General features: G+C 34.3%; 1 protein-coding gene and 1 pseudogene across 2 annotated transcripts in view; both read left to right on the top strand.

Annotated features, from left to right (window-relative positions):
- Window positions 1-19,551, top strand: part of LOC113495597 (apoptosis-stimulating of p53 protein 2) — a 264,952-nt gene that overhangs the window by 127,883 nt on the left and 117,518 nt on the right. The window lies entirely within an intron of this gene.
- LOC113495600 lies at window positions 34-18,384 on the top strand (annotated as a pseudogene).

Here is a 19,551-nt window from a genome sequence, read left to right on the forward strand (position 1 = left end):
TGTCACATAACATTAGCAGATCGTTTCCTACAGTTAGTAGGTAAGGGAAAAGGTTTCAATCTACCTGTATTTAATGTACTAGCTTTTTAGAACGTAAATAACATCACATTTATATTTTCTTTACCTTTCATGATATCACTTTGCGGCGTCTCTCCCAAGGGAACTTTTATTCCAAAAAGTTGTTCTCTAGAGCAAAACAAAAGAAAGTACATTGAAAATTTAAAGGGTTTCTAAAATTAATGCTTTAATATTATCTCGTGTCGAATGCGAAGTTCACCAAAGAGTTTTCAGTTATTTTTTGTTGACTCCGCAGTTCGCACAAGGATAGACTGTATTTAATTACTCGAATATAATATCTACCTGACGTAGACTACTTATATACATTGCCAATTGTAGTACCTTTCTTCAATACGAAACTATTTGCTTAGTAAAACAATTCAAGGTCAAAATGTGTCTATCGTTTTGCCAAAACCGAAATCTTTTAAAAGTGGTCAGACAGCCAATAAAAACATTGCAACTGCTGCATCCAATAACAACGTTAGTACTTTGTTAGCCTAGTTGTTTAAACTTCAACAATGTTAATAAACAACAGGTCTAATACAATTGGCTATTGTCATCAATTGTTACTAAAAACAAAAAACTAACTACATTGTGAACTCTGATAACCTTTGTCTCTATCTAAGTGGTTTTTGATTATTTTGGGTATGTACTGATATTATACTGATGAAGACTTGTATGAAGATTCCAGTGTTGGAAATTAGGCCAGGCTAATAAATAAAAGCGAATAATACTCTATAGATGCTATTATTGGAATGACAGATCTATTCATGAAAATAGATGCACATACATACGTAAATGTAATAAAAAATGAAAGTTGTTTTTAAGTTCGTTTATTCAAAATTTTGTGGAAAGGAAAAAACTAATTCAATATGTAGGTAATAAAGAGATCAAAACCTGGGATAAAGTGACCAAATTCTAAAGAAATGTACCAGGTGGCGCTAGCGGTATATGAAAATACCAAGTAAAAAGACATCTAGCGCCAAGCATACTACGAGAACTGTACAGTTAACTGTGTAGATACAGTAACAAAAGATTACAAAAATCGACCTTATGACTATGATACAAAGGCGTTCTGAATATACTAATGTTGTAGGTAATACGGGGTATACTGTACTAAAAGACATTCTATTAAATAGTTCCCTCGAAGCGGACTACAAGTAATGATATCCCACTTTTAGTGCATGTAGCTTCTAAATAGACGGGCTCGGGTGCGATGACTCCACACGAACCATAGTTTTGTTGCATGACATTTACGTTTTTGGATGTCCCGTCTGGACTCAGTCTGATTTATTTCTGACGCTTTCATAAATGGCAACTACAAATACGCGTGTGTTACATGAGTTAGAAAGAAAATGTATGAGAATAATCGTTTTGGAGATAATTTTGGGAGCTTAAAAACTTTTTGGTAATCGACTCTCATTGATGCAGAGCAAACTGCCAAGTACTCTCGACGAATAAAATTATACCGTAAAATAAACAGTTAAGCGTAAAATTAAATACAAGGGTCTGGGCATGAGGTGAATGTAGCTAATTTGAGATGTGTGGCAGATACAAGCGTGGCTCCCTCGGTGACCCTTATCACATACCTTTCAACACCTGCGGACAGCCTCACCTACAATTTGATACACATTTTAAAATGTCAAAACATTTTCATGTCGTTGTATGTACCGACAAACATAATTATGTCGGGGAAAAGGAGCAATGAACGACTTTAAAATGTATGCTTGTTCGTGACGCCGCGGCCAAAGTGCGACCTTTATAAATATAACATTATTTTTGGAATGTTTATGTATTTTTAACCAGTTTTCAGAAATTCTTACATTTTCTGTACAACTGTGGAGTTTACAAAAACGACGTTATTTCACTCACAGTAAAACGTAGATTGTTTATCAAGCCGTGATATGCACCGGTCAGGAGATTGAAATCTGATACTCGATACGCCCACTCGTCGACAGACGCAATTCATTAATATACTTTTACTGTCGCACTGAAAGTTGCACGCGGTATGTAACATACATATTAATGGGTGCTGAATAATAAACAAGATTATTCAATCAGTGTAAACATAACTCTGGGAACAATGGAGTGCGGTCGTCTTAACAACGGCTTGAGGTGGAGTGCTTACTCTTCCGCATCATCAGATGCAAACATGCCGCCCGTCGTGATCGAAGACCTGTGCGGCGACGAGCACTACCCGGTGACCGACACTTATCTAATTACCTACCCCGAGGACGACAGCGAGCACGAATCAGCAAACGACATCAAAAAGCGGATTTCCGATGATATAGACTTCTTAAACGAAGCTCCTAAACTTCTTAATCGCTGTTACGAAAACCCTCTTTTCATCCCGGCAAGCGAAGTTTTAAATGACGAGATAAGTGACGACGGGGACAGTGAGGAACTAATGAAGAGTGAGGCAAAAAAGTTTGAGGATTATAAGTTTTGTGAGGCAGTTAACGACTTCGACATCGAGTTGGAGGCGGGGGAGGCGGTGCCTATAGTATACCTGTCGAACACGCGGGCGGCGCGGCGGCGCGCCTGCAGCGGGCTCTGCGCCTCTCCGGATACAAAAAGGTTGGCTTACTTTCTAACAAAACTACTACTGACTCTTTTAATAAAAACATTTCAGCATTATTTCTCTAGTGCCAGTCTTTGACTCAAAGTTTATGACAGCTAATTAACATTTAATTTTCTTTTATGTCACAACTCTGCTTTTCATCAAAGAGATAATTATTTGTTTATTTCGGACAAAATGGGAATATCAAAATAACGAGCGTTACAAAACTGTTGCGGAGTTTTCAATTAATACTACAATGTCAGTGGGAACGGAGTACTGTCCTCGGGAACTAGTTAATTATCTCTCGTTAATATTTCATATGTGGGTTGGACTAGTTGGGCAGGATGCGCGGTACAGTTCCATCTGTAAACGCGTACTTTATGTTACTATTATCACAATGATGTTTGTAAGTGATTGGATGAGTTGCCTTTTACTGTGAACCAATTACTTTCTCCAGAGACGGCTTTGTAAAGCTACATTTTGTTCTAGTTCTCTGTATAAATGAAATCGTTTGCACTAAATAACATATTGAACTGCTTGAGCGACGAGGCGAGGGAAGCGCGGGTCAGTTGCCCGGCAATAACTCAGCCAACGTTGATGTTTGCTTCCTGCATCTCGAAAGTCCTTTTAATTAAAAAGCTGCCTTGTAAATAAAACAAAGATGTACTGCTTCTAGCTACTTCAATTTAGAGTAGGCAAAAGTTGTATGGAACAAAACGTGAGAACTACATACAGTTGCTTATGTTTTTCTTTGCACGTATTATTATCCTTCTGTAATGACTGTGTTTACCTCTCCTCTTGACACAGTCCATTGATTGTCATTTACGATACGTGGGATACCTATAGGGCTTGTTTCGATACAAATTATTTTAACGTAAGTTAATGCGTTTAGTGATTCACGAGACACATCTTTGAATGCCCAATTTTTCTACGAGAGCCAATTTTAATATTGCATTTCGGTATTTTTTGGAATGGCTTGCATTTAAAATTCTATTTCCATATCAGTCAAATAAAACTCAAAAGCTACTCGCGCGCGAACTCTCGAAGCGGACGCATTCCTGAAATTCACGGTATGCTGTACGATTTTAATTAGCACTGTCAGCGAACTCCGTACCAATGCTACCGATTGCATTATTCGTGTAAAAATCCACGCTCATTTATACGAATCACAAGAAAACGAGGACAATGAAGACGAGATTGGATCGGAATCAAATAAGCCTTTTATAGTATCAACCCTAGTCTTTAAGATTCATTCGGTTCGACCGTAAGGCTGCTCGATTCCATCCAATATCGATTGCGCTCCTTAAACCTTGTGAGCCTGTTTTAAAAGAAAGATGGGATAAAAACGTGGATGAAGGAGTTGAATGAGGTATAAACGGTGATGATTGAAGTAGGTTTGACGAGTAAGTAAAGCCCAATCATTTTAATCAAATACTTTTATACTCTCCGTTCCTTCATTGTATAGTCTTACATAATTTAAAGGATTCAAGTCATTATTTAAAGCAACAGTAATGGACCGCTCATATTTCATAAAATAAAATCAGAACGAAAGTTTTAAATAAAAACCTGCGTTAATTTTGTTCAGACTTTATAAATGCAGTTCACTAAAGCAGAGAGCTCTTCAACGTAATGGCAACAAGTTAAACGTCTCGTTGTGCGAATGTTCTTTTTTCAGCTGGCAAAATTATTAATCACGTGTCAAAAAAATTAATTAAGTAGTGGAGTACAGAACCAAAACTCGAGAGAATAAATTAAATTTTCAAGCTACGATGATTAAACGAAAAATGTGAAACATCATTTTTGACCAACATTGACTGTACTATGAGGTCTTAAAACAAGACTGAAGTCACTGTGGAAGCGAGAGAGCACGACACTGCGTATATTGGTGTCTCTCTTATACACCGGCAACGGGACTACTCTAGAAGGCCGGAGACCAATAACGAATAGCCATTTGAAGCGACAAACTTGAGTATTGTTTAGAGCAAAAATACTTGAGAACTGAGATTGGATTTTTATCTCAAGATTGTTGAATACTTGAATACATTTGTGTCTAAAGTATCATTGATTAGGTACCCGTTGAAATAGGAGGTCGCTTTATTGAGCAAGTTACTGATGAAATAAAATGTTGGAGACGAAAATAAGACGCTAGGAATATTAAAAAGGATTTTGTAGCATTGTAGAAGGAATATAAGCAAACTGAGTATTTGAATTATCAACAATTGAGAAAAACTATCCAGTTTAGTCGGAATCTTTAGGCTTACGTGCAAATAAACTTGGGATTACAAATTTTTTTCGGTAACAATCGATCTTTATTTTTAGTATTTTTTCTTATACAGCATCTGTAAAATTCTTGTCATGGTTCTTTAGATACAGCCTGGTGACAGACGGACGAACAGAGAGCGAAACCTCAAAGCTTTTAAATCACCCTAAAAACATTACAGAAACATTTTGACGCAGTTAGGTAAAACAAAAACCTACTGTTCAGCGGTTCCTAACGATATTTATTCTGAATAACAAAAGCCAAGCTAAACTATACTCACTGAATTTAGTTTTCAATAAAGTTAACTGAGGTTTCAAACAGTCACACTAACCGAGTTTATCTGTAAACTAAAGATTAATGTGATAGGGGCGAAACAAGTCACCTATGAGATTTAATAAAGCACCGGCTTTTACTGCTAATGGGCGCGAGCTTGGCCTGTGCGCAAAACGAATTTGCGTTGATTCCATTTTTTCGTATTAAACTTCTACTGAAAGTAGGATAAAATAAATAAAATGATGCGTGAAAATACACTGAATACGAATACGTTTTAGCAGTATTTATTCTTCTTAAATCTGTTTATTGGGTTTCATTGCAGTATGCGTCATGCACGTCTTTTAACATTTTCCTGCCAACGTTGATTTTAATACAGTATTTAATCGAATGAATGATATATAACGGACTTTTTATTCGAGAGTTTTTCGAAATTATAGAATTATATTCAAACTGTTTAGTGTACGAGTATTACCTATTTCATTAACAACTTAGATTTTTGTTTTTGTACTCAACTATAACACATATAAGAATTTATTTTTATAACTTTATCTCTATCACCAGCTCCAAAAATGCGACACTATTTTTTTAAAGCGAGACGACGCTCTACATTATTCAATCTCATCTCTCATTCACAACCGCAAGTCTTGAAGAATTGTGGTAGATTCCCAAGTACGGCATTTTTTCACGAGAAACGAGTCAGTCTTGTACAGTTAATCCCTCTTCATATTTCCTTTTGAAAGACTTTAATATGGCGGCCGTGGCGGCGGATGTTTTGATTAAACGAATATAAGATGGCTTGCAAGCGCAATGCACACCTTGAACGAATACTCATAAATCTCACCTCTTTGTATTTGAAGTTCCCGTTTCAAGCTTGATTTCAAAAGAGCTTGGTTTGTGTTCTTTAGCTACTTATTTAATGGTGTTTGATATTAGGTGGGTTGTGATGATATTGCTGACTTATAATTAAATGACTGCACGGATAGCAGAGAGCGTCTTGTCGAGAGTCTTTGTGCATTTGAATTGAATGTTTGTGAAACTCTCCGTAATACGAGTATTAATTTAGATAATGCGGGTTTCGATGACGGGACGAATGTTCCTAAATGCATAATTCTTAAAAAATTGTAGACGAATTTAGCTTGATTATTGTGAAGCCCATTGCCAATAACGGGCTGGTACCAAAATGTGTACCATATCGTAAGTCTGTAGAGACTGGTACAAAATTATAGAAAATATCGCTAATAAATTTTTATTTTCCTTATAGTTATGTAGACTTTTCTCATATTTCTTTATAAGAAAAAAACATCGTTAAGTAACCAAGATTGCGGATATAAGGAAAAAAAACGTCATTAAATAACCAAAATCGCAAATGTAATGTTTAATTAAATATACACTAAGTTAGACCTCAAACATTTGCGAAACGTCGAAGATCCGCAGCTATAAATGTCAATGACCTTTTGAAGTTACTTTGTGTTAAAAACGTCTGGCATTATCTATTAAATGGAAAACGGTTTATGTCCACGTCATGTCAAGCAGGAAGTTCGTATTAATTTACCTTTTTGAACACTGATAGGACTGTCAAAATACTCGAGACGACAAGTTTTTCAAAGCTCTTCCGAAAATACAATTTGTTCTTTTGGTTGATCACGAAAGGCGGAAGAAAGGAAAATAATACTTCTGTGTTTTTTTGGTATATTTCTTTCTCTTTTAACAAGACATCGATAGTATATAAAAAGTTATGTTAAAAATATACAAGTTACCTGAGCACCATATTTTCTAAAACATTATGAAGCTCATTATTAGTATAGTTGAAAATACACAACTGAACGTTTCATTTTCTTTCCACCGACTATCATCTATACTCCTATACTCCTATATACTAATATACTAATATATAAAGCTGAAGAGTTTGTTTGTTTGTTTGAACGCGCTAATCTCAGGAACTACTGGTCCAAATTGAAAAATTCTTTTTGTGTTGAATAGACCATTTATTGAGCAAGGCTTTAGGCTATAAACCATCACGCTGCAACTAATAGGAGCGAAGATACAATGGAAAATGTGAAAAAAACAGGGCAGGTATAAATCATAATTTATATTTGTATCTTCTACCCACGGGGACGAAGTCGCGGGCAACGGCTAGTAACTAATAACAGTGTAAGAAGTAGGGTAAAGGTTTTCTTGTTTTCCATTTTATTATAATTTTGACATAACAGTCGCCATCGTCTCTAAGAGTTACTACGAACAATGAATTATATAAACGGTACAGCGGGCAGTGACCCTAAACAAGTGCTATCTACATACACGTCTGTCACTTGAGTGACACTCAATATTTTTTTTCTATATACTCGTATAACCGTTGGCTCCGTTCCACACGGGAAGTGTCTTCGCATTCCGGAGCAAGTCTAGCGAATACAGAGTTACTAGAACATTCAGATTTCCCAGAATTGAGGGAGATTTATTAAAGCGCTTTGTAACAATCTGGTCTTTATTTATCTGTATCGGTTGATTGTTTCTTTTTCTTTACGTTTGAAGTTCGAAGATGATTTGGAGTACAAGGAAATTATATTTTTTATATGTATCATTGTTTAATTGTTCCATTGGATGTAAAACTAAAAATAGATATTAGCATTTCTGAATAAGTAGGTATTTGTTGTATGCCCATCCTTTTCAAAGAAATATAACACTGTTTTTTCTTGGCATTCGTATGCAAAAGTATCTTTAAAAATTATTGTTAATATTGAAGTCTCTTATACATGTATTGGTTTCAGGAAAACTTTTTGATATTTTAGTTTTTTACTCTGGCCACCCCACCACAGTATACCGCGCACTCGATCCCGGCCAATTTCCTTGCCATCGATGCCTGTGGTTCGAGACATTACGACACCCACTGGCGGAAAATCGAATTCAGTTAGCATTTCCTTCTCAAACACTTTAATTTAAAGTTACAAGACCATGAAGATTATTGGTGTAAGCCCCTCCTAAGCTTCTAACAACGTTTGTAAATTGATAGATTAGCCTGTATTACGCTGTAAATTATAACATTTTGTGGGAGTCGGAACTTCTTAGTAAATTATAGGACATAATTGTTTTTTTTTCTGCTTCCGTACCCATTGATTTGGATTGAGACGACGCTATGTGTCAAACCGTCCGTCACCAGGCTATATCTCATGAATCGTGATAGATAGACGGTTGAAATTTTCACAGACGAGGTATTTCTGCTGCCGCCATTATAACCTATATTAAAAATAAAGATCGACGTTGGGCAACGCTCGTTGCGGCCATAAATTATTATAAAACGATTTATTTATCTTTAGCGTATTTATTTGGAGCCAGTGTCGCAAGTGCAATTCGAATTTGTCCGATTTTATTTTTGGATTTTCACGTTAGTCCTCAAACCTGTAAGTAAATAAGTAAATTTATTTATCCTGATTTCGATATTTAAAGTCATTTCTACATTTGCAGTAGCAGTAATAAATTTTCCTATTCAGACGAACTTTGTATTAGTTAATAAGTACAATGTAAACACAGTTCATAAATAACTATTACGTATGGAAGAAACAACTCTACCTTGAACATCTTATCAAAAGGCATTGTCAAATCTATACATTTGAGCAATTTCACAATACAACACTAAATGATCTATAGGCAGATGAGACCACACCAATAAACCAATTAACAATCTCTATTCTTGCAAGCTTTATAAAGCACGCAAGGTACTATTTGAGTGAGCAAGCTTAAACTTCTTACTGTAACAGAGAATTCGCCACACAATACGTTACCGTAAACTGATTGGTTCTCGCGATTTTCCGATCGGCTGGCCCCACAGCTGTTGTCTCTCCACCCATTATCCTACTGTTATAAATGAGGTTGCATTCAAGCATTATGACGTCATATCGTGATGAAGGAGTATTTATGTTATTGTTATTTTATGTAACACCAACATTAAAGAAGTGAAAGTATTTCTTTATAAAGTAGTAAATGAAAAAGGGGTATTTTTTTAACCATACTTTAGACAATTTTAGAGTTCATTAACGAAATAAGACGACACAATTTTGCAAAAAAAATGAAAAAATGAAATCATGAAATTTTGTATTTGATTTATACTGAATATAGTTTTTCGATTTCGTATTAAAAGCTGTTTGGTGTTTACAATAGTCTAGTAGAATACTAGGATTCTTTAAAAATAATTAGCTTATTATACGGATAATATACCAAGAAATTCTATTATATTTTCATAAACCTTTAACCGGCAAAAGCCAGCTAAGCAGTGGTTTTACTTAAAATTTAGTAAACAAAATAAGAGATAGGTATTATTTTATGCTTTACAATATTTGAGGAAAACAATTTTGAATTTTCTCCTATATTTTTATTCGTTAAAATGTTTGAACAAAATGTAATTCTGCCAATATTCTGTGGTAGACCATAAATAACTGCATATTTCGATAGCTTATCGAGAAACAACAATGGAATGATTTATGGTACCTATCCACTCAAAGACTTTAGCCATCAATAAAAAAAACAGTATTAAGAAGTAGGTTTGTTACGTCGATATATGTATGAGTGATGTAACAGTTTCCATATATTAAGGACTAACCTGTTTGTCTGCCTGTAACGCTTTTGCGGCTAAACTGATTTTTATGAAACTGCGTTTATTAATCTTTAATAAAAGGTACGCTCTGCACGAAAAAGGTAAAACAGAACAATATTACTAAGGCTATACTGTCTTTGCGTCTGTCTTGCATATACCTTGATAGCCAAACACTTAAAATTATCACAGATGATGTATTTCTATTACCGTTATAAAATAACATAATAGTAATGCAAATCGAGGTAAAGCAACGGGGAGTTAGATGGTCATAAACTTGATTGGTTTTGCAAACTAATTTTTATTTATTTCCTCCGCGACCGCGAGTCCGACTTGCACGTAAGGAATTATTTTGCAGAAATATTGCCTAAAACAAAAAGTAGTTTCACATTAAAACCAAAACCAACTAAAAACTATCAAGAGTAAAGTTCTCAATTTGAAATTCTACTTTAACGTTCCAAAATCAAAATACAGTGACACCGCAAATGTTTATGTAGGTGAGTAAAGTATTTTAATCTGTGGCGAGCGGGCCAAAGTTACTATTTACATAAAACTGATATTGTGACTTAAATTCAGACGGAGCGACATTTAATTAGCTGAGCTTTAAGAGTAGAATTTGTGACGCTCTTTCAATTTTATTATTACTTTAGAGTAAAGAAGTTACGGGTATTGTTAAAGTAAAGCCACTTGAAGTAAAGTTCTGTGAGTAAATTCTTATTATAGACAAGTAGGCAAGTTACATTTTTAAAGAGGTGATGTAAGTTTGACTTATCTGTCTGTGGTATCATAGCTCCCAAACGGATTGAACGATTTCGATTTATTTAGTTTGTTTTGTATGTAAGTTGAATTATGGGCGAGAATCTTTAGACATGCTGGATAAAATCCCGTATGAGACGTGGAGTGATAGCTTTTACACACTGAGAATTTTAAATAGTGAATGACTCCTTAATTTGACAGGTGACATGACCTAACGTAAAACATAAAAAAGGAACACAAAACAAGTGTAAGTTGTAACTAAACCATAGTGTGTTTGCACCTCAAAATACCTCACCAAAACTTGTGACTCGCATATCTCAAACGACACTAAAGAACAAATTACAGAACAAAAGGTATACAAGACATTGTACAGACAGGTATTTTATTTTCAATTTCAAGCTGTCTAGGCACAAAACATAGCTAACAATGTACATGATACAATGCAGCATTTTTGTCATAACAACGCAGCACTCGTGAAACAAAAGCGAGCATGGATCAACGCCTAATTGGACTACACGCGAGTTGAGATACACAACTGTGTTTTGTTTTTCTTTGTATAGAAGTGTAGAAGTGGAGCTTGTAAGTGTGAATTAATATTGTTCGTTAGTGTACGTGTGTGAGTGCTGGCTAGTGAAGTGACCATGGAGTTTTGGAGAAAAATACATGTAGTGATGCAAATGAGGTGGGAGATTGAATATCGAGTTCAGATAGAGGTTGGCTTAATTCTTTTTTAAATAAAAGAATGGATTACTTTTAATATTACTGTTGTTTCACGGTGGCGTTGGATAGTGTAAAGTTTCGGTGACGTTTGCCCAGCCATAGGACGTTAACCTAAAATTACAAGTTGAACAATGTTTTATTTCTAATTTAACATAAAATAAATACAAAATAATTGTTTCAAGTAAACTTTCAAGATGTTCAGATTTCGCAGAACCTTTAGGAAACCTAACAATTGTTACTCAGCATATAAATAATAAGCAACATGTTTTAAGGGATCAAATTATGCGTCAGTTATGAAAAGGTACCCACGCTTTCGACTTAGTGACTCATCTCTCCCGTGACTGTTAAATTTGCGTGGGAATAACACGAGCCTTTAGTTAAATTCTTTGTATTAAATAGAGCATTATACTACAAGTCTTGAACTATATTTGTATAGGTTATAAAGACCTAAAAGTAATGCACTATCTTTGAAAATTTAATGAATGGATAGAACTAGATGCAATGTTTGTAGATCACTGTGAGATTCACGAAACTTTAGACAATTTTCTTAAAATACCTGAATAAAATTATTATGGTTAGAAAACTTACAGGAAATTTAGAACACGTGTCGGTAAAAAGTGTTTTAATACCATACCAATGTGTCTTATTTTGCATCGTGTCAGATTGTTTATGTTTATCATGTGGGCGAAAAAAACACATTTTTTTAAATTCCTTATTGTCGTGTAAAGCCTCCCTCAGTTAAGACTTTTAGTATTTTGTATTTCATTAGTCAAAGATTGCCTTTACCATGACATGACAAAAGATGTTTTAATGATCGATTGTCGATAGTAAATCATTATTAATCCGGATATTGCTTAGATATTGGCTCGGGTCCATCTTTGCCGGAATCGGGCTGTCTTTTTGGGTCCTCTACATATTAATTAGATTTTGCGTCACCGGTTTTGTCTTTTGAAGCATGAAATATACTTCCATCAATTAAACCAGAAATAGTTTTAACTCACAGCTTTTGCAACGATTATTTTTAAGTAAATAAACTATATGTTTCGTAATCTAAATGCCAATTGAGCGAAATGATTTTTATAATATGTTTAAGTTAAGGAAAACAGTCATGTTTTATTTTCAATACAAATATTTAATTTGACAAAAGCGTGTTTCATGCAAACAATCATGTTTTATTTAATCATAAAAGCAAATTCGACATTTTTTTAAACATATTTCTCGATTTCACGGAAGCTTTTATTTTTCAAGCAATTTTAATATAATTGTGTACAGTCGTAGAGAGATGCTTTATTAATACTGGTTATTAAATAAAAGAAAATATCTCCGTTCTGAATTGGCACCGGTAAAATATTCCGTTTGTATTCCCAAAAAGCTTGTTTATAATTATTCATTGTTGGCAATATTCCCATTATTATTCAGAGTAATATTGAGATTGGCTACAATTTCCTTGCTCACCTTTTTCAGTACAATTGAGTTTTTTTAATTTTCTAGGCTTGACAATTCGTCGTATTTTGTTCTTGACAGAATTTGAAATAGATTTTTTTTTAATTTGTCATCGTATTCTAATCTGTATAGCTCTTTATTTTTAAAACGATGACTTCATTGATATTATAGATTAAGTTATAATTTAAGTATAACATAGATATTGTTCATACTACAAGACTTTTTAAAGTTTGTTTCGTGAGGATTATTAGATGATACTTAAAACTTGGAGTTTACTTACGCGTAAATTAGTCAATATGTCCTATAATTCTTTAGTCCGCCTTCAGTTGGGTCTAAAAGTAGTCGGGCTACCTCGATGAATACTGGTGTGTAAACCGTTGCATCTTTTAAGTATTTCACAAGACTTTATTTTAATTTGAGGTGTCATAAAAATTGTTGTTTCATTTATGACCTGTGTCGTCTATTAACACAACTCCATTTTTTGAAAAATGATTAAGTTTTAGTAGTAAATTACTTTGAGGGTACTTCTTGAACGCATGATACCGTAATCATGCGTTCAAAACCTGAAACTTCAGTATTTTTGGTGATTGAAGCAAAGATATTCACATCTATCAGTATTCACCATTTTCTTAAGAATTATCAGCAGACCATGACCAAAGTAGATAAATCATAGACAAAGTGCGTAAATGAAGAGAGGAGCCAAGTCCTAAAATAACTGTATGTACATAACCTTCCGTTACCTGCGGCAATTTCAAATGATTTACCTATTTTTAGACTCATGACGGCTGTAACACCTGAAGGAAAATCTGTTTAGAATATGAAGTAGAACTAGATTAAATTGCGATTTTGAATAAACACGAAACGGTTTTAGAAAAAATGTTTTCTATTCTACTGAACATGATCTTTTAATGTGTTTAAACTTTGATCTTCTTTTCACGTAGTCAACTTCTAGCCTTCTGAAGTGAAATGAAAAATCCCTTCAAATGTGAGTCAGATTATCGATATTGAGGGTTCCATACAAATAGGATTACGAAAAATGTATTTTGCAAACAAAATTGGTCACATATAAATTATGGTAACTAAAATCAAAAAACAAAAATCGTAACAAAACAATACTTATGATTGAATACTCGCTACAGTAAAAGCGTGCCCTAACACATCTAATTGACCGAATTCTTCTTTAAACAGCTCACTATTTCTGCCTTAACTTTTTTGTAGTACTATAAAAAACATAATCCCGAACCACCCAAAGTTGACAGAACTTAGTCTATCCATGGAGATGAAGTAACGGGATATCTAGATCAAGTTTTGGCTTCCAAAATGCGATAACCGATAGCTTTGTGGGAGTTGGTAGTTATCAGCAACTGTGGCTGGGTCTTTGTAACTTACCTACTATACTAATAAACTTAATTGTGGTATCTTTTGAGAGTTCCGAAGGACTTTGGATTTAGATGCATCGTGTATGTCTAGTTACATTATATTTGTATAAGACGAAACGTATACTATACTAGCTGTTGCCCGCGACTTCGTCCCCGTGGCTAGAAGATATAAGTTATGATTTAAACCTGATCTGTTTTTTCCACATTTTCCATTGTATCTTCAATCCTATCAGTCGCATTAACATTAGTTTCTTGGAAGTCCACTTTAATTATTTGATTTAATATTTAAGTGTAAAAATATAAGGACCCGCAAAAAATAGCTCTTTTTTAACATTTGACATTTTCTAAGTACCTACCTACTGTATATTGATAGCTAAAACTTGTAATATAATTATGTTTAAGATTACTTACAAAAGCGTCGCTTCATATCTATCTAATAGGCTATGATAGGTATCTACTTATTTTGTTAATCTACTTTCGTTGGCGGCTTCCCTAAACACCATCCATCACTGACAGTAGAAAAAATTAGCGCCCTTATGAAGGGACGACATTTGCTTTATATTGGAAATGTAATATCTTCACAAGTATGCGGATATTACGGTAGATATTGAGAAAATGTTACAGGATTTCGACAACCTTGGTTGATGGTTACACAATAAAATATATCTCAAATTAGAGTATATATAAAAAAGCAACATTTAAAAACTTTGACAGTGTTTCATTCAAGTTTTTAAGGTGGTTACCTTTTTCATGTGGCTAAGCTACAACCGCATAAGTGATTCGATCACAGGTTAAGCTATGCTTGACGCGGTTGGTCCGTGGATGGGTGACCATCTTTGTCATAACAAGTTCCTCCGTGTTTCGGAAGGCACGTTAAATTGTGGGTCCTGGCTGTTATTCCTACATCTTTGACAGTCGTTACAGATAGTCAGAAGCTGAAAAAAGTCTGACAGCCAGTCTAACCAAGGGGTATCGCGTTGCCGAGGTAATTGGGTTGAGGAGGTCAGATAGGCAGTCGCTCCTTGTAAAACACTGGTACTTAGCTGAAACCGGTTGGACTGGTAGCCGACCCCAACATAGTTGGGAAAAGGCTAGGCCGATGATGACCTTTTTCATGTGGCGCAATATTTCTATGTAGTTTATGAGAGTAAATATAGTAAAAACAGTCATGAACTAGCAGAGTATATGAGGCAACAAAACGGTTGGAACAGAAAGAAATAAGTATCAACTCGTCAATCGTATTATTCAACTTAATATGGGTAAGCAAGCAACGATAGATACTCACTTAGCAATATAGAAGACATATTCAGAATGGAAAAGAACTTTACACCGATAGAAAATATCTTAAGATATAAATAATCCCAAAAATACTTTTTAGCGATCGTAACAATTTATCATCCCGGTAATTTTTGGTGCTGATGCCCTACCCTACTACCGTTCTTACTTACATTGCCTCAGGGATACAATTTATTGTTACTTTCAAGCAGATCCAAGTCCTAATTTTTAATAGCTAGGCCGAATATAATATGTATTGCTAGCTGTAGCCCGTGAGCCCGCTCGCTGCAAATAATAAGTAAAGTAAAACTTAAAACTATCCTATGTGGTAATGATGGTTATAATATTTCTAAGTATGTACCAAGTTTCGTCTAAACTTGTTCTTTGGATTTTGCATGACAGAGGAACAAACATCCATACATACATACAAACTTTATTTGTAGGAAATAGGATTCCAATACAAAAAGACGATGTTTACTCAATCTACCTCTAGATTTGTATCAAATAAAATGAATTTCATCTAAATAAAATCCCCGTAATACCACCTGTGACAAAATTATTGGGCACGGATGTGACAAGTTTAGAGATCACAGATGCCCCAAATAACGTGTTTTCTTAGTACCTAGACGAATGGAATTGACAAAGAAAATGAATAGAAAATAGGTAACTGTAGTTTCTTGAAACATATTATGTTTCCTATACGTGTGTCTGCTAGTTGAGATTGTCGATTTAATATTTAGGGTTACGTAATGAAAGGGTTAAACGGAACCCTCAACTGTCTGTCGGTCGGCCCGCCTCCTGTCTGACCGTTTGTTACCTTGTATGTGATTAGCCGTTAGCTAGATAGTTAAAATTTTCGCAGATGTCTATCTTTTGCGGGCTTAAAAATAATAAAAAATTGAGGTTACTCGACAGTTGCCTACTACGGTATTAATTTTGAATGGTGACTTTTTTGCAAAGACGTATCTATATTTTGATGAAAAAAAACAAGCTATAAAATTTGTAAAAAAGAGTAGGTATCACTAAGAAGAAAAGCTATTTGTTTGGCCCGACTGAAAAATATTTCATATCACTCAAAAATTCTAAAACGATCCTTTAAAATTTACAACTTAATTTAAATGCATAATGCTTGCTCCAGTGGGACTACAGAACCAAACTGATGACAAGATTTATTCTTAAAAGAGTTCACCGAGACGGAAACGTACTGTTTTTGTTCTAAATATATAGAAAATGTACAGAACTTGTTCAAAATGTACGCATTAGTGCAAAATAAATACACGGGCAAAAAAATAACACGGTCTTTCTCTTTGGTCTGATAACTACAAGAATAAAAAAAAAAATCTTTATACTAATGACTAATTTGAGAACAAATGAGTTTCTATACAACTACTAAGTTTTTTTTATTACTTTAGAATAAAAGAGTAACACTTTCTAGTATCATAAATGTGCAGTGACATGTATAATATTATACTGGTCAAATACGAGTCAGACTCTTGACACTGAGGGTTCCGTAAGAATAAAAACAAATACATATCTGAGTACTTACTTTTAATTGTCTTAAACTAAAAAAAAACCATATGACCGACACTGATACCGACTGTATTTGGTGTAGCTGCAACAAAAACTACATAATCTCGTAAAAAATAACCGTCTATCTATAACGGTTCATGAGATACAGTCAGGTGACGGACAGATGGATGGACATCGCCCTCTCAGTAAGCTTCAAAGTTTAATTTTAAGGTTTTTTCCTCTGGACGCGGAACCCAAAAAAAAGAAAGTCAGTATTTTTCAAACTTTTAAATGTGGGTTAATTATAACTTTTATGCAAACAACGCCAATGTTCTTGGCATTAAGATTGAAAATAAAACACATCCTCGTTGTAGGCTGCATTTTAAAATACTGTTTACTTGATTAAACTTGTCATTAATAACTGTTTAATAATTGTCAATTAATAATTGTAATAACTGTTTTTAAACCAAGTGAAACATGAACAAACAACAAGAAATACGTACAAGTGACTTCTTATAAAAACTACTGAACCAAATTTGATGAAATTTGACAGCAACTCCAAATTGAATTGAAAACTTTCTCCTTTTTGAAGTCTCTGAAAAATAAGGTACACGATCAATTCCAAATAGCTATTTAGACAGACATCTCCGCAATTAAAATATAACTGTAACCAAAGTACTTATTCTTAATTACGTTATCTGAAAAAAAGTGATCACTACATTCAAAGTCTGTCCCATTAGTAATCAAAGCGAAAAGAAAATACTCCGAATAACTTACTCCACTCGACGTAAACGCGCGAAACAATTAAGTATCCACTAATGGCTAACAACATCAATCTAATCTTTTCCGTTTTCTTTCGTTCCCAATTATCTTTTTTTCTTTTTTTTGTTTCTTTTGACGTCATACCCAACGAACCACGGACGAGAACAAACTAATTAATTTTTACTCATTTACAAGTCGTTTACTTAAAGTATTCTTTGAATGGCATTGAGAAATTATGCGACATTCTTTTCTTGGTACAGGGTAATTGTATTGTAATCCGCAATAATTGTTCTAATTATGCGTTCTTCTTTTGTTTCAGGTATGTATTTGAGATGAGTGTTTAATTTGCTGTAACACGTTTCACACGTCGGGGGGTAGGTGACAGGTAATTAAGTGTTTTTACTGTAAATAAGTGTTAGTCTTGACACTTCACTTGACTTCACCGTATGAAAATTCTAGTTTTAACCGGTAAACATCTTTGTACAGGTACTTTAGTACAATTTTTCATTGAAATTTACTTCCTGTTGCTTTTAACTGTAACACAAAAACAGTCAAGCGTTATTGACCTTTGACCTTTTACTAAAAGCCGCAGGCAGCCACCTGTGCAGGGTCATTATCACATTATCGTGTTACTAAATCACGATGCAGGAAAATCTTATTCGAGGTCACGGAAAAAAGCGAATTAACACAAAAAAGTCAGTTACGCATAAGGCCTAATAAATGTAACATAGGAATTAATGTATAAGAATGACATTCCTGTTCAAGAAATGACGTGACTTTGACTTGTACGTTGTAGATTAACGATTTATGTAATTTAAAAGATGTATCATATTAATTATAACTTACTTACTTACTCCGTTGGCTCAGCGACCCAAATTGTGTCTTGGCTACTAAGGACATTTTATTAATGTTTATCCGTCCACAAAACCATCTAATCACATAATCATCATTGCAGTCCAAACTTGGGCATACGAATCATTGAATCAAAATATTGTAAACCATATAATTTTCCTCTACAAACTGTTCAGCAGAATATCGGAGTAACTCCATTAGGGCAAGCTAAGCAGTGTCGGTGGCAAGACGGAACCACTTCCAGAAGTTACCCACTCCAAGTTCCCAAGTCTCTAAGTTACTACTTACTATGAGAATAACAATAGGCGTAGTTATTTGTAGCGAGATCATTGTTAGTAGACTGAGGGTAAGATGTGTTACAATGTAATGACTTTTTTATAAAACGTATTGATAGGTTGTCGATAAAAACGTATGTCTCAGAAAGAGAGAGGAAAGGAGATATTTTTAGTTTGTTTACACGTTTTGTTTTCAATAATTCCGCGGCAACATAAATTGTACGATATATTAAATGTAAAAATATTCTAGTTTTTCGAATTAAACTTGCAAGTACTTCACTAAGTCGAGATATCATATAATTTCATAAATAATCTTATATTTATGATGCATTAAACCAATATAGTTCTCAAAATAAAGAACAAAACGAATCAAAATGAATGTCAGTTTTCAACCCCGTAGAGTTTAATTTTACGACAGTCATAAAATTAAACTCAATCTTTGAGATAATAATCCTAACGTATTAGTTCAACGTTGGCACTAAGGTACTAAAATCCCAGTTATATGTACCAACAGGAGTTATGAGGTCGTTCATTCAAACACAGTTCAGGGGCGTACCAAAATCTTAAAGCAAAACTAGTAAGTGTAAGAGAGGGACAGCGCTCTACAATATGTTATACTGCGCCTCTCTTCTAAAATTGCGATGGTGTTAATTTAGCAGGTGTTGGTAGGATGTCAGATGAGTGAGCGTTTAGTTAATTAGGTTTAAGTTCAGCGCCTTGGGAGGTAATGGTGCAGTCATTTACTTGCAAGAGTTTACATACGTTGACAGTTATAACTTTGATGTCAAATTGAAGTTTCAATGGAATTATTAGCTCGAAATGTTAGATTGAAATTCTGTATTCGAAAT

The sequence above is a fragment of the Trichoplusia ni genome, chromosome 7 (genome assembly GCF_003590095.1).
Source record: "Trichoplusia ni isolate ovarian cell line Hi5 chromosome 7, tn1, whole genome shotgun sequence".
Classification (NCBI taxonomy): domain Eukaryota; kingdom Metazoa; phylum Arthropoda; class Insecta; order Lepidoptera; family Noctuidae; genus Trichoplusia; species Trichoplusia ni.